Source organism: Perissodus microlepis, chromosome 6 (genome assembly GCF_051167445.1).
Source record: "Perissodus microlepis isolate ML-2025 ecotype Zambia chromosome 6, ASM5116744v1, whole genome shotgun sequence".
NCBI classification, from domain to species: Eukaryota; Metazoa; Chordata; class Actinopteri; order Cichliformes; family Cichlidae; genus Perissodus; species Perissodus microlepis.
The window spans coordinates 11381607-11396470 of NC_140466.1; positions in this window are offsets into that span (position 1 = coordinate 11381607).

The following is a 14864-nucleotide window of genomic DNA, read 5'->3' on the forward strand; positions in this document are numbered from 1 at the left end:
ACCGGTACCGGTCCGAGGCCCGGGGGTTGGGGACCGCTGTCCTACAGCACATCACCCTTGTTCTTGAAAATCAGCACCACACTTCACTCCATTATAAAGCTAGCTGCCCTCTCTCCTAGACATCTCCCATACCTCTATAGTTCTGTCATCTGTACCAACAAGTTTTCCTCTCTTCATCCTCATAGCTCTTCTTAGCTGCCCTCATTTCCTCCGTGGTAATTCTCTGCACTTCCAGATTCACTAGCTGTCCTCCATCCATCCTCCTCTCTTTCTTTTTCTTTGTTAATACAGAACACACAAAGAACACCTGTTCAATCAGTAAAATTAATTTCATCTTCATATGGCGACAAATTGAAGCAGTTTCCACATCTCCTTTATTAAACTATATTAACAACGATGTTTGGATGTATAAATTTGAAGTTTCAGACCTGCAATGTGCAGCAATCTCCTTAAAATAAACAACAGCATTGAGAATAACATAATTTGAATTAAACTGTTTATTTTACCCCTCGGTAAATCCAAAGATTAAGTATTTTAGGCAGCACTAATCTTTTTCTGCCCCAATGAAAAAAAAAACAAAAACAAAAAAAAACAGAAAGTCTTTCTTAACAGAGAAAGTTCATAACGGTGATACCGTATCTCCAGCTGGACTTCGAAGTTTTGTCGAGCCAGCTTAGGCAAAGAAAACCTGGCTGTGCAAAGGTTCCTTCATAGCATAACCCCTCTGCTAAGAGCACATGTAACTCCACTTATCGCTAGCCTTTTGTGTAGTGTATTGTCTACACCGCCAGGTGTCACTAGACTCCATGTGACGCCTCTCTGGTGTTCCCGGAACTGAATTAAGCAGCTCTGTACTGAACTGTACTGAACTCTCAGTACAGATAGAACAGCTCGGTGTGATCTTTTAATCAAGTTGTGTTCTTTTAAAATTAATCAATTAAGATTAAGATTCACTTTAGAAGAACATGATTTAAAATAAATGTCCTATTGTCTCTGGGCGGCTAAACAAGAAAAAACTAGAGAATGCCAAAAAACACTCCTAAAACAGCACAATATGTCGAAATCCATCAGTGAAAAACTATGAATGTAAACACTATAATTCAATTTACTATATCTAACCCCAGTGTTAGTTTTATGCTTTATACTATTTAATATTCTATTTACTTATTTTATTGCTTATTCGGGATTTGAGAGATGCAAAGTCATAAACACATCTCTTGCATCGCCCGACATTCCATGGGAAATGTATTGTTAACATGCTTTTGTCATATTCCTCTTCTGGCTGGGTTAATTTGCTGTTTTGATAATCTATACATGTGTCTAAGATGGGAACTACCTTTTGTGGTTGCAGTCACACCCTGGATAAAGAACACCCTCAGTTCACCTATGGGCTCCCAGAAGAACACTTAAGAACATGAACAAAAGAACAAAGGTACTCGATTGGAATTTTTTCCTTTGCAAAAACCTCAGGGTATTGAAAAAGATTCTGGCAGCTCGACGTGCTTGTTTCATGTTTTGAAGCAGGCCCCGGAGCTCCACTCGATTGTAGGAAAGCCCCACTTGTACTTGTTGCTGTCCTGATCCGAAGCGTCCAACTGCAGACCCACCTCTGTTTGTTTGGTCATTGTTAACACTCTGAGACGAGCTTCCTATGATCAACAATATTACACTGACCTCGACTCCATTGCCTCCCAAGTGATTTTGTTGTTAGATTGAATACAATTTCCTGTGTTTATGAATATTTTGGCTGCTTTTCTCTGATTCATTAGTCATTAACAATATATAGGAAGGCATGCACAGCTTTTTTGAACTGATGTGTAATACGCCTGAGTATGCCAAATGGGGCTTGGGTTGTGCCAGGCAGGCATTTACCACAGTGCAACCTGGATACTATCGTGTTTGTACAACTCCCTGTAGGTGCTAAACTAAGCCCATCGCTCCCTGGGGTTTGCATGACTCTACTATGATGAACTTCCAGCCACGCCAAGACCCCGTAGTCACACGTGTGTCATGCGGGTAGTGTGTGCCCCTATATTGTTTACCACATTCCAGATTGTTTTTGGCACAACATTTTGGATCTTTATTACACAAAAGGGAAACCTTCCTGTCTCTGAAGGATTTCCTCTTATTTTGAATAATGAAAAGACTCAAGCTAAAATAATCCAGAGCTGGATTCGTCTTGGCTTGAATCACATTTCAGATGTTGTTTATTTCAAATACTGTTTGGGGATAACAACAACAACAACAGCCCCTTGACATTTTCTGACTAACACAAACTGGCATTCCTTCCTGCTGTTGTGACATTCCTCTAAATACAATTCTGTGCAAATGTCATGAGTAACCCCTCAACCTTTATATCTCGCTAGGAAAATTGGAAATAGGTGCAATGCTTTATTGGATTATATATTCAACCATGCATGGAAACACAGTATATAAGGAAAAACCAGAGTTTATAAAATTCAACTGAGTTTGAAAGTTAGTATTTGGTTAGACCAACTATTCTTCACTAAAGTCTTAACATTATCAGGTAGCTTTCTTGTGATTTCTTGAAGTAGTCTTCAGAAATAGTTCTCCAGGTTTCTTGAAGGACATTTTAGAAGCTCTTCTTTGAATATTTCTTTGGGGTTATTGTCAGGCTGAAAAATGAAGCTGTTGCCAGCCAGACGTTTTCCAAACGGTAACGTATGGTGGATCAAAATCTGACGGTCCTTTTCTGTGTTCATAGTTCCATCAACTTTAACAAGATCCTGAAAGCCACTGGCTGAAATTCAGCCCCAAACCATGACAGAGACATATATCCAGTCTCCTCTGTACATATTTATGATTACTTGAACCAAAGATTTTACATTCATCTCTCCATCAGACCTGTTGCAACTTTCAGGCTAGATTTGTGTAAGTTGGTATACCTCAGCCCTTTCCCCTTGTTTCCCTTCTTCTTGATACAAACCGCTGGGAATATTTCTGATGAAGCTTCAGTGAACAGTAGAATAACCAACTGAAGGACGAGATGCATCTCTCAAGTCCTGTGTCTCAGGTCTTTTCTGGATTTTTCCCCCATACTTCTTAAGGTAAGGACTTTCAGATACTGTTCATCTGCTGTAGATACCTTTGGCTAATTGCTCTTTGTATTTTTGGACTCTTGCTGCTGCAAAAATACTGTTTTATGTCTATCAAACTGTTTTATTTTTGGTTTTTTCATCAATTCAACTAAAGAAATGGGAGCCAATTATGTTAGTTCCCTAAAAAGCATTACTCTGAAAATGGTCAGGTACAAGCACTGGACTGAAAATCGGTAAAAAAGCAGCCAAAGAAAAATGTCCAGAAACACTCGATAACTATTGCTCAAGATCACTTTAAAAATTACAACAAAATCTGGCTCCTTGGAAGGAAAATATAAAGAAACAAGAGGAATCAAGTCTTTTGCACAGTACTGTACTTTTTAAATTTTGCACAACATCCATGTTGAAAAGCACTGCACTATTTAACACTGATATTTTTGCCAGATGCTTTTAAGTATTTAGTTCCTCATTTTGGGAAATACACCTATTTGCTTTCTTACCAACAGTCGGATAAAGTCTCAGGTCTGTTTATTATGGAGAGCTCAAAGTGATTAGCTCAGAAAAACATGGTATGGTTTGTCTGTTTAGTCCTTTTTTAACAAATACTTTCTTGGGTTTCTTCATTAGTGTGAGTTGACCAGTCAAAACATATTTGCTGAAATATTTTTTCATGAATGTACCATCCTTGGCCAGAAAACTAGTTAGTAAAATAATTACATTTAATTTACAAGTAATAAAACATTTGCATGGCCTTAACCAAATACATTAATCTTACCATTATAAAGGAAATAAAACCACTCAACCTTGTTTTTAGCACATTTCCAACTAACAAACAGTAACTGCCATTCAAAGTGCATTCCTGGCCTCCCTGCAATGGCCTATTAAGAAATATTTTGCGCTCACACTTAGACAGGTTAAGTTTATATTTGAGAAGCCAACACAAATACGAAAGTGACGCACACGTCTAACTAGATTTGTTGCCTTAGATTTATTTTCTCCCCGTGTGAACGACACAGCAACAGATCAGCTTCACTGCTTGGTTTCTGGGGTGAGAGCCCAAACGTTGGCACCATAAATCCTGGTTACTGCGGTGGCCAGCAGAGAGTGTGTTTAACCTGAGATCAAGTTTATAATTAGAAACATACATCCCTCTGTTTGGCTGCAGGAAACAGCCCAGGCCTCCATATGTGCGTGAGGCTGTGGGCTAACAAAGAGAGGAAAGTGTACACATGGGGCAAGCATGCAATGTGATCACAGTCTGGTATTTAAGTGCTGTGATCACCTCATTAGAATGTGCAGGTGGATGAGAGGGCAGGATGGAGAAAGCCTATGAGACAAGGGAAGCAAACAGTCATTCTTCTACTGTGTGTTTCAAATAGTCATCAATGAACTGTGAGGTTATGCTACAGACAAAGCTCTGCAGCTTGACTCACATAATAGTAGTAGTCATAAAACAAAGGCTGCACTGTTGCACATCTGTGAGTTTAGTGCAGGAGAAGAACAGATGATACCCCCCCCCCCCCCCCCCCCCAGATAAAAGAAAAGAACTGAATGAGAGTTTAGATTTGCCTCTATAATCACAACAGAAGCATTTTTTTAATAACTCAGAAAGAATCTTGCTCTGCAAATCTAGGATATTTGCCTTTTTTTAGCCTCCTAGATTTACTGATCCTGTGTACATCCTAGTCCACCATGTCGCCAAGGAAATCTAAAGCATATGGTGATGACCTTAAGTCTGATTAGAAACATTATATATTAGTGATGGAAATCCCATTTTGTAATTGAAAACAGTTACATTTGGTTGAAAGCCACAAAAAACAGGAGATCCAACTGATCCCTGCTAACAAGGAGTACATCCAGGGCTTTCTGATATCATATCATATCAGCCCTGTGCAAACTGAATCTACTGCTTGTATTCAGTTTGCAAACATTTGTCTATGTTATTAGGAAATCAAAATTAAACACAGACATATTAGGATTCAGTATATATTATTTAACATTAACATTTTCTAAACATGACATTATATAAATATATATTCAACCAGTGGCAAATAAAAGAATCAACAGGAAAGAAAGGGAAAAAAGGCAAAGTAAGAGGAGACATTCTCTGCACAGCCTCTGTTGTACTGGCAAGCTAACTGACAGGCTTTGTGCCATCTTCTCTTTTATCAGTTGTTTTTACGAAGCCTTGAGTGTCACCACCCTGCCAATGCAGACCAAAGCCAGACAAAGAACTTGCTGGAGGGATGTGTATGAAAACAAAAAAGTTACAGATTCTCTGGTTCACTCCATGTTTTTTCCAGTAATAGTCAAATGGATGTGTTGTTGGGTAACACAGGGTGAAGCTGGGGGAATATGACAATAGACAATGGGTAATACGCATCACAACACCTATTGTGTACTCGGGTAAAATGTCTCCTAGTTTAATTCGTGGAGTCCAAATATTTCCCACTTTGAGCTGGACCCAAAATTGTTTTTCTTTCTTTTCTGATAACATAGCAGCATTCTTTCACCAGGGAATTCACAACAAAAAATGTTCTATTTCTGTGTGTGAATCTTCAGACAGTACCAGGGGTAAAAATGAATTTCTTTTAAGGATAAATTGAAAATGTGCAGAGATGGAGACTCTTTATTCTGCATGTAGTATTCCCAAATGGCATTGGATTGGCTATATGCTCCAGCTGTCCTTATAAGGTTAATTAGGTACTCACAATGCATATGGTACGAGACCTGCACGAAACACTGCACCACCCTGCAGGAAGCCCAGCAGAGTTCGTGGGTTAAATGTACATCATTAACTGTTAACAGCCATTAGACACTTGGGTCGGCGGTTCCCTTCTTTGGGCTGAATCTTTTCTATACACTTTCCCTCCCTCAAAAAACACATTGAAGCCAACTTGCAGGCCCCGTTCTCACACCCGACCTACAGAGAAAAGAATTGTGGGTCACGCTGTACATTTGAATTCTTTGAAAGCGATGCCTCACCCAGTGGGGGGTTCCTGCTGAAAAGAGGAGAGCGACTCAAGCTCGGCCTCAGAGACTAATACAGGATGGAGGGAGGAAGACTACTCTGCTCCCAACATTACGTCCCCAGTGTTCCCAGTGCCAGTTCCAGTCTTAGTTTTGCATTCCTGAATTCTGATGGGGACTAAGAGCCTAAATCCACATTAGGAAGGTGTCACACGGGCATAAAGATGACCGATTTGGTTGATTAACTCTGTTTACCTTGGCAGCACATGTCAGACTGACAGTCTCCACTTCAGAGCTAAGCGGGATTTCCTCAAGGTCAATGTCATCAATAATGAACAATGCCACATTACTGGATGAGGAAAGGAGGTAGCAGGAGGGTGTGAGGGTGGGGTGAGGTGGGGTGTCGAGTGCCCTTTGGGTGCTGAGTGATGTAATCTGGTCACTTATTGTAGCGTTGCCACTCGTGGCTTCAATTACTTACATTGAATACAGCACAATGTGCAAGAGAGGAAGTCCGGGTTTTGGTGTATATCAATGGTTGGCAGGTTTATAGCTTAAGTACTGTTATCAGCAGCTCCATTGTGTAGACTGTAGTTTATGAGATGAAGCATACAGTATTGATATATATACACAGAAAGAATAGACTGGGAATTATTATAGATGTCGATATAGGCAATAAAGAACTTAGCATGCAAATGATGCAAAAAACCCCATATATCATGCATTTTAAGGAGAAGGCTGCTGTAAGTAACCCCAAAAATGTCCACGCTGCATAAAGGGTGGCTGTCCCTTTTCATAAGTTTGAAGAACTTTTAGTGGCATTAGTAATTTGTTTGAATGAATTCAAACATAATGCATATAGAGAATAAAAAATGTATTAAATCTCAGTGTCATTGACCTTTTTATTGGGTTCTGGCAAGAGTCCTGGATCCTTGGTTTACATGCGTGTGCATAAGAGTAAACAGTCAGATGAGGTTGTTGTACAGTTGCATTGCTCATTTTAGTTCTGTTGAGTACACTGCACTTGTGTGGCATGCAAAAAAATGAGAGTCCTCAGAAAAGTAAACAGATGGCAAACAGCATTAACTTTATCTCCAAAAGTTGATTCTGTTCATCTGGACGCAGCATTTTCAGTGGGAGAAATGTTTCGTCACTCATCAAAGTGACTTCTTCAGTCTCAGCTGACTGCAGGTTTCCCCAATCTTATAAACAGTACATTTGCATAATGACTGAAACTAGTCCACTGAAGGAACAGTGGGCTGGGAGGTCAGTTCCTTGATCATTAATATGCAAATTCTCATGATCACTGATCAAAGACTACTGATCAAAGACCATGAGGACCATTCACAGCGAGTTGGGGAATGCCTGCAATCACAGCATTGTAAGATGGCAAAGGATGCACCCTTAGTCCCCTCCTCGATTCAGAGATGGTCTTTCCCTTTTCACGTAAATGGCCTCCTTGACTCCGCGCTCAAACCAGCGTTGGATGTGTACATCCTCATCATTGAAAGAGTGTCCACTGGCCTGTAGGTGTAAATAGACTGCGGAGTCCTGGCCTGACGAGGTAGCTCTTCTGTGTTGTGCCAGAGGTTGTTTGGTTTCCCCGATGTATAAATCCTGGCAATCCTCCTTGCACTTCTCCCTTAACTTTACTTTTATACCATATTATTGTGCAGTTTCTCTTGGCTTCACTCATTCTGAAGAGTCATAACAGAACCCAGCTCATTATATTGGCTCATCCATTTTTTAAATATTCATTCTATGGCAAATTGACATTTTTATGACTCATTCTGGTGCAATATTGTGTTAAATTCATTTGTTGAAAAAAAATGCATTAAAATATTTGCTCAGCCTTGCTGTAGTGTGTGGCTTTCATGTTAAAACATTTTGTGCACTTTCCTGTAATCAGTGGATTGTTTTTATGCAACATCCTCTCATAGTGTCCTCTACCTACACCTCGGCTTATCTCGATCACCCACCTCTGTCACACCAACCTTCTGCATGTCCAAATTTACTGCATCCATCGACCTCCTTTGTGGTCTTCCACTTTTGTCTGGTTGCTCTATATTCAGCATCATTTGTCCAGCGTATCCGCTGCACGTCCTCTGCACATGTCCAAACCATCCCAGCCTTGTTTCTCTAACTTTGTCCACAAACCGCTCAACATGAGCTGTCCCTCCATCGTACTCATTTCTAACCCTGTCCATTATGGCCATTCCCAATGAAAAGCTTAACATCTTCAGCTCTGCCACCTCCACCACGGCCTCCTATGTTTTTGTCCGTTCCACTGTTTCGAATTCACACATCATAGCAGGTCTTGTAAACCTCCCCTTTCACTCGTCCTGCTATCCTTCTGTCACACATCACCCCTGACAGTCATCACCCTGCATTCTCTTCTTCACCTCTCTTGTGCACTGTCCTTTACTTTGGATGGTTGACTCTAAGTTGTTAAACTCATTTTTTTTCACCGCCTGTGCTTCTCGCGGCTTCAACTTTTCAGTCACACACATACTCTGTCTTGCTCCCTTTGAGAGTCCAAGACATTGGCATCGTTTTTCTGCAGCAGAATCATATCAATGCCTTTTTCTGTAAAAGTCTATTAGAGCTGACCTTTTGAGAAAAAGAAGAAGAAGAAGAAAATTTTGTATTTTTAAGTGACCAGGAAACGATTCTGACCGGAATGCAAATGTTCACTGTCAGATGATGGATGATGAGCCACTGTTTACGAATGAAGTTTGTACACAAGCTCACTGAGGAAGATCTTTCCTCTTGTGTTAAGCGTCGATCTCTTCTATATATTCGTGACTTACGTATTCCTATGCTGTCAGATTCACTTCATTCACATTTTCCTGGTCTAATACCTGTCAGACTTCTGGGGGTCACCCTTCTTTTCAGGCTGTCTGTTGTACAACTCTCCTCCTTTCCAACTCTACTACATCCAGGTTGTCCAGGCAGGTCCCCTCAGTTACCTCCTACCTCTATGATTTTACATTTTTTAAATGTTCCATTTTCTTTCTTCACTACTGAAATAAAGATCTGTCTCATTGTCCGGCATGAATCTGTCTTTTAGTTTTAGCTTGAGTTCAGTTTCAGTGCATGCACTTTTGTACACTGCACTTACTGTTAGTCATGTGACACGCACAGAGAGAAATCTAAATCTCTGCCAGAAAATCATTCCTCAAAAGCATGTTAGCTTTCCCAGAACCTACTCTTAATGACACAGTGCAGCTGAAAGGACCAAATGGAAAAATTTAATCCTTCTCATTATTTTGTTTAAGACAACAACTAAACTTTTAGTCCCTTTCCTCTTAAACTCAAGAGAAGGTGCTGACAAATGAGCCATGGCTTCAGGAACGAAGACTATCAAGGTGATACAGAGATGATTCATTTAGGGCTCCAATATGGCTTCATAATGTTGCATGTGTGATTAATTAGTCTCAGGATGGGGTGCTATTTAGGTCTCTGGGTTAAGAAGGCTCCCGATGTGCTGTGAGGCTAATGCAATGGTCAGGATTTGAATCCACATTTAGGTGTAATTTCATAACAGATTTCATAGGTATAAAATCATTCTAATGCCTACATGCACCTCATATATAGCTGAGAAAATGTTTACAATTTTCTGCATAGTGTAATAACAGGATATTATTAGATTCTAATGGAAGCTTAAATTTTTAAAATTTCCTTATATTCAATAATGCCTTTTATTATTATGGTTCAGAGGAAAAACATGGCAAATTTCTGAGGCAATAACAGTTATTAATAAGCGAACTTCAACTGCAGTGTTTTATGATGAACTGAATATTTCACTTTGTCTAAGTCGAGAAAAAAAACCCTCAGTTGTGTGGAGTGGATTTATTTTCAGGGGATCAGATAAAATCTTTTAGTTCAAATTCTTGGGCCATTTCAAGAATGCCCACGCCCTTATTTAACTATCAGCTGGAGGCTGTTATCATTATTTCTACTATGAACTGATTGAATATGAGCTGGTATTTCCATGTGCCACCATATAAACACACACATCTGTGTGAGGCCCACACACACACAGACACTCAACTTTTAGCTAAGAATGGACTAATGGAAACAAGACAAAATTGAGGAAATGGCTGATATTATGTCCGACTTCCTCAATAATTAGTTCTATGTTTGTGTGTGTAATAAAGATTTTGGGAGGAAAGTCCTTTGCTGCAAACAAGTTACCTTAGAAGTCACGTTAGGTGTGTTTTAATGGTCAGGTAGTTATCTATAGGTAAGAAGCGGGCATAAACACAGCTTGGATATTTGTCCTCACAGTAACTCTACAGACCTAATTATGATTCATATACTTGATAAACAGTATTTAACTTTGACATATTCCAATAAGATGTTTTGAAAACTCCTTATTACTTTATATTGGGAAACATTAGAACATTGGTGTGTTCAGTAGTATTTAGATCAAATCATCTCTGATGGATGTGTTTGTCTTATTTGTGAATTGAGCTTCTGAATTCTTCCGCAAGGTACATAAGCTCAAAAGAAAAAAGACCATCATTGTGTCCTAAAATATCCCTGTGCTATTCCCTACGACTCTGTGGCGCTCGGAGCGTCTCCCTTAGGGACCACTGGCTAATAACAGCATACAATCAACAAGTGCATCACTTTTTTGTCATATTAGGGCATATCAAGAAAAGGCGAGAGAGACGAAGCGAGCCAGAGACAGTTCCTCCCCCAGATTCTCAGGCCTCGGCAGGTCTGTCTCAGTGGCAGAATGGACGGTTCCTGTGTTTGTGCCTGTTCCTGTCTCCCGCTGTCACTGTGAGGCGCGTCGCCATTGTTTCCGCAGCGAGCGCCGGAGGTCAGGGCTGCTCCCTCTCTCGCTCAGGCTCTTTCTCGCTCGACCTTGCGGCCCGGCGCGGAGAGCCGGGAGAGAGCAGGAGGCCAGGCTCCAAACAAAGCTGGTCACACCTAAATGAACTGGAGATACAGTTGGAGAATGGGCTGCTGAGCTCAAGTGTTGCTTCTAATCGTGCATGTAGTACACACACAGTAACAAACACAGCTCACTCACACATTTACACGTCCACCTTTTGTTGTGCTGCAGGGGGATTCCAGGTTTCTTGTAAACACTGCGCAGGTAAACAGACTCCCTGTCTGGCACATTGAGATTAGAAGTGGGTGGGGTTTTTTCTACTGTATTATTCTGGGCTGAACTCACAATGCACTTCACCTGATTTTATTGAACTCCGTACCACTCGGGTCACTTTTTTGCTTTTCTGTTTTCCGATTCGTTCTGCTACTTTTCTTAACCACTGACTGGCTTCTTTTTCTATACTATGCTCTGTATCATATTTAATACCCAGACTTTTGGAACATGTCTGGAACATCTGCATTCTTTAAATGACAGCAGATCTCATGCATTAACAGCAATGTGCTGCACCAGTGTTACAATCATCTCGCGTCCCTCTTTACAATGATGTAGCTGCCGAGTCCAAATTACACCAGACCAAAGTTTATTATCTTTTTGCTCTGCATTCAGCTGTTTTCATCATCTATGAAATGTCAGCTGCGCTATCATTGTAATCTGCAGATCATTACACAATAGAAATATATGAAGCCTGACAAGAATTATATCTGGGCAAAATCCAGCACTGATTTTTCAATAAATATGGACTTGACTGAGCGGCTGTGTCTTGGCACATCTGTAGGACTCAAAAATGCATGTTTATACAGTCCTCTCACCTCACAGAAAGCATAAATTGGGGGAATTTTCTCATCAAATCGCCGTATTTGTTCTGGCGCATAAATCCAATGTTTTCGGTGTGGTAGTGCGATGGGTCATGATATATTGTTTTTTAAAGAAATCATCCCGATAAGTTTGTTAATTGAGCGTTAAGGGCCTGTCATGATTGCAAAATTCATCTCTGCTGTGTATCATTATGACAGCGGCATCACTGAGGCCTTCTGAGGTGGGATCAACTTACATAAAGTATGTCATAAATTACATTTTAAACATTTGTTTATGCAAGGAAGCTACTCTGACCACATTGTTTCAGTTTACATGCTCACATCTGGGAGACGCTAGTTTAACTGCAGTCTACGGCATTACATGTGTGGCCATGAAGCAGGTGATTACTGGCTTTTTATTGGAGAAATGGTAGAACATTACATTAATGTATTCAGTGCATAATATTTTGCTTGTTTAATCTTGCAGTGTAACACTTACATGATTGCAAAAGTTCAGGGATTGCATTCAGGGATGAAAGCAGAACCCATGTGTCACTGAAAAATCACAGCAGAAATATCCCATTTAGAATATTGATATTGATCAACTGTGGGATTTACTGTATAACCAATAATATACCTTGTGGTGCTGCATGTGCAGAGGTCATAAATTTGATCTGCTCAATTTTACCTTCAATAATTGTTCCTGCAAAAGAACATGCACTCAGCAAGCAGTCATATAATAACAGACTGTGCTCAGCTTTCATGAAAGGCTCTTTAAACACGACAGCGTTCACAAAGTCAGGCCAGTAAAGAAATACGCTCGCAGTTATGTGTGAAAACCTTAACCGAACAGTAAAAACCTATGATTTTAAACCATTAAACACCTCTGGGGTGAACTGGAACAATGACTGCCAGCTTGGTCTTATCACCCGAAATCAGCGCCTCGCTAATCTCACTAATGGTGTTGCAGCTGGGGTTGAAGTTCAGCCAGGTTACAAAATCTTATGGAAAGCCATCCCAGAGGACTTTGATGATGAATGGCCATGACTCTGAAATGTTCAATGCTTTTAAGCTGGCGTGATGTTCAGGTGTCCACAGACCTGCATCTGTGTAATGTACACAAATTATATTGTGTACCACTCACTCTTTCATCCATGTGTTTTTCCCAAAGCAAACAGTGAATATAAATGTCCTTTATCTCCCTCCACATCCTCTGTGTTTTCTGTCCTGCGACCCTGCTTTTCTCCTGCGGAGTTATTTGCTCAGCTGGTAGCCGACGCCTTGACTTCCAAGTCCCTGGTGTCTTTATAAGTTCTCCTGATTGACATGTTAACGGCTTTGTTGTTGCTACTTTTCAAATTTTATATTTTCTTTCAGCCCCTTAACACACATAGGCTCATTTTAGGTTGCCAAATAAATGCAGAAGAGTAACAAATGAAAGCAAATCCACTGGTGAGTGCTGTCAAACAAGCTGGTCCAAAATCCTCCATAGGTGTTCAGCTGGATTATGAAATTACTAAAATTTTCATACATTTAAAATCCTTCAGTGACCCCCGTTGTGTCCTGTGAATGGGGAAGAGAATAGTTCTATTGGAAGGGAAAGCTTTCTATCAGTTTTTATTAGTTTGCACTTACTACACAGCATCATATCCACTGCTGTGGTGTGTCAGGAGTTCATGTTTTTCCTTTAATTTTTCACCCACCTACAGATATATTCATCCTGTCCCACAGCTAAATTAAGGTTAAATCACATAATGCAAAAGGTTTACTTCCACAGTGCCGTGTTTTTAATGTATAAATATGGTGTGTCTAAATAAACAGCCTAAGCTTCAGGGAAAATGGTCACAAAGATAATTAATAGCACTACTATAAACACTTTAGGGCATTTAGCTATTTTCTATTTTCACTACAAGGTGTAAAAAGCATCTGTGTCACATTGGCATCGACTGCAGGTAGCTGAGTCACACAGAGCATTGGCTTTGACCGCGAAATCCAACATTTTCCAGCTGAGATCAAATTCTTAACTAATGGCTGGTGCCATCTGGTCCTGATGAGGAAAAGAAACACACCGTAAGCCTTACGTAAAGCCGGTTATTTCACTATTCTCAGGTTCTGAGTTTCTCCAAAGTGTTAGTGATAGATTCCAGTCATGATAAGGTGGCTTGTTTTTACTAAGACATTAGAAATCTCCTCATGATCTCAAAGCAGACATGAGCAACTCATCTCAGTTTTAGGGAGAGGGTTTTGCTCTTCAGTGAACAGCGCTGTGAGTGTTATTAATCTTAAAATATACAAAGATTTTTTTTACAGCTTTCGACTGTGCAAAAATGTACCAGATGCAAAGTGTTAGCAAAAATTAGACTGAATAAGTGACCGGTTACGCCAGTTACCTTTTTTGATATCTTTGAAATGTATAATCATATGATTATAAGGACATTTATTGAATTCTGTTATACTTTTCTGTAAAAACAAAAACAAAACACAGACCAACACTATATCTGACATCAGACCTGAACTTCATTAACAACGACTTCAGCTTAGTTAACGCTCTGCTGTCTGTCTTGAGGCTGACAGTGAACAGGACTATTTCCTGAGGTCTCACACCCTGCAGCAGTGAGGCTCGAGTGACCTCGGATCAGTCACCTTAATCAAGAAAAATCACCAATACAGCTGAGATGAATGCATGTCAAACAAATGATGGATTACTTACAAAGGCTCTCATTATAAATGAAGACAAATACACATTTCTGTAGTGCATGTGTTGTAGACTTTCAGGAGAATAATTCCCATAAAACTCCTATGAATTTAATTTCTAACAGCTTGAAATTGCTTCTTCGAGGTCCAGAATGGCCTAACAGGGACCTGAACTCTTTGCTTTTGGCAGATTTTAGTCTTTGTTTGAGTAAAGAGGTTTTGAATTATCAGCAGGGTGCAGCACTCCCATGGGACATAGGAACACATGCTGCTGTGTAGGGAGGCTGTTTTTGTAAACCTGACTGTTTTAGGATCGTGGAAAGAAAGTCAAGGTTGTGCTTGTGATATTTTACCATTATTTGAAGTGGATCATTTAACTGTAATAGACTGTGCTTGTCATCCTTGTGTGTTGGTACAGTAAATGTAACTATAGGCTTTGAA